The sequence below is a fragment of the Choloepus didactylus genome, chromosome 16, assembly GCF_015220235.1.
Source record: "Choloepus didactylus isolate mChoDid1 chromosome 16, mChoDid1.pri, whole genome shotgun sequence".
Taxonomy (NCBI): Eukaryota; Metazoa; Chordata; class Mammalia; order Pilosa; family Megalonychidae; genus Choloepus; species Choloepus didactylus.
Window position 1 is genome coordinate 84,807,329 of NC_051322.1, and position 2,534 is coordinate 84,809,862.

Below are 2,534 nucleotides of genomic sequence, written 5' to 3' on the forward strand. Positions count from 1 at the left end.
TCTTCAGGATCTGCAGTTATGTCACCTTTTTCATTCATTATTTTGTTTATATGGGTCTTCTCTCTTTTTGATTTTGTCAGTCTAGCTAGGGGCTTGTCAATCTTGTTGATCTTCTCAAAGAACCAACTTTTGGTGATATTTATCCTTTCTATTGTTTTTTTGTTCTCTATGTCATTTATTTCTGCTTTAATCCTTGTTATTTCTTTTCTTCTACTTGGTTTAGGATTGGTTTGCTGTTCATTTTCTAGCTTCTTCAGTTGGTCCATTAGTTCTTTGATTTTGGCTCTTTCTTCCTTTTTAATATATGCGTTTAGTGCTATAAATTTCCCCCTTAGCACTGCTTTTGCTGCATCCCATAGGTTTTGGTATGTTGTGTTCTCATTTTCATTCGTCTCTATATATTTAGCAATTTCTCTTGCTATTTCTTCTTTAACCCACTGATTGTTTAGGAGTGTGTTGTTTAACCTCCAGGTATTTGTGAATTTTCTAAGTCTCTGATGGTTATTGACTTCTAATTGTATTCCATTGTGGTCAGAGAATGTGCTTTGAATAATTTCAATCTTTTTAAATTTATTGAGGCTTGTTTTATGTCCCAGCATATGATCTATTCTGGAGAAAGTTCCGTGAGCACTAGAAAAGTATGTGTATCCTGGTGATTTGGGATGTAATGTCCTGTAGATGTCTGTTAAATCTAATTCATTTATCAGATTGTTTAGGTTTTCAATTTCCTTATTGGTCTTCTGTCTGGTTGATCTATCTATAGGAGAGAGTGATGTGTTGAAGTCTCCCACAATTATTGTGGAAACATCAATTGCTTCCTTTAGTTTTGCCAATGTTTCTCTCATGTATTTTGTGGCACCTTGATTGGGTGCATAGACATTTACGATTGTTATTTCTTCTTGCTGAATTGCCCCTTTTATTAGTATGTAGTGGCCTTCTTTGTCTCTCAAAACATCCCTGCATTTGAAGTCTATTTTATCTGAGATTAATATTGCTACACCTGCTTTCTTTTGGCTGTAGCTTGCATGAAATATTTTTTTCCATCCTTTCACTTTCAATTTCTTTGTGTCCCTGTGTCTAAGATGAGTCTCTTGTATGCAACATATTGATGGTTCATTTTTTTTGATCCATTCTGCGAATCTATATCTTTTAACTGGGGAGTTTAATCCATTTACATTCAACGTTAAAACCGTGAAGGCATTTCTTGAATCGGCCATCTTATCCTTTGGATTATGTTTGCCATATTTTTCCCTCTCTCTATTAATATCCTTTATTGTACCCATACCGAATCTCTTTAGTACTAAACCTTTCTCCAAGTCTCTCTGTCCTGTCTTTGTTTCTCTGTCTGTAGGGCTCCCTTTAGTATCTCCAGTAGAGCAGGTCTCTTGTTAGCAAATTCTCTCAGCATTTCTTTGTCTGTGAAAAATTTAAGCTTTCCCTCAAATTTGAAGGAGAGCTTTGCTGGATAAAGTATTCTTGGCTGGAAATTCCTCTCTCTCAGAATTTTAAATATATCGTGCCATTGCCTTCTCGCCTCCATGGTGGCTGCTGAGTAGTCACTACTTAGTCTTATGCTGTTTCCTTTGTATGTGGTGAATTGCTTTTCTCTTGCTGCTTTCAGAACTTGCTCCTTCTCTTCTATGTTTGACAGTGTGATCAGTATATGTCTCGGAGTGGGTTTTTTTGGATTTATTCTATTTGGAGTTCGCTGAGCATTTATGATTTGTGTATTTATGTTGTTTAGAAGATTTGGGAAGTTTTCCCCAACAATTTCTTTGAATACTCTTCCTAGACCTTTACCCTTTTCTTCCCCTTCTGGGACACCAATGAGTCTTATATTCGGACGTTTCATATTATCTATCATATCCCTGAGGTCCATTTCGAGTTTTTCAATTTTTTTTCCCCATTCTTTCTTTTATGCTTTCATTTTCCATTCTGTCATCTTCCAGGTCACTGATTCGTTGTTCAACTTCCTCTAGTCTTGTACTATGAGTGTCCAGAATCTTTTTAATTTGGTCAACAGTTTCTTTAATTTCCATAAGATCATCCATTTTTTTATTTAGTCTTGCAATGTCTTCTTTATGCTCTTCTAGGGTCTTCTTGATTTCCTTCATATCCCGTACTAGGGTCTCATTGTTCATCTTTAGTTCTTTGAGTAGCTGCTCTAGGTGTGTCTCTTCTGGTCTTTTGATTTGGGTGCTTGGGCTTGGGTTATCCATATCGTCTGGTTTTTTCATATGCTTTATAATTTTCTGTTGTTTTTGGCCTCGTGGCATTTGCTGTCCTTGATAGGGTTCTTTTAGGGTTTGTAGACCAGTTGAAGTCCTTATCTCTAATTTATCAGATCTACAGCTTCGTGGAGTACACTTTCTCTAACTAACCAGCAGGTGGCGTCCACGAGCCACCTGTTCTCCACAAGCCAGATCTCCCCTGCTTAGCCTTTTTGGTGAGTGGGGGAGTGAGTCTTGTGGGGCCCAATTGGTGTCCCAAGCTTGCGTGTGTAGTTGGTGTTGCCTGCCCTGTATGTGGGGCGT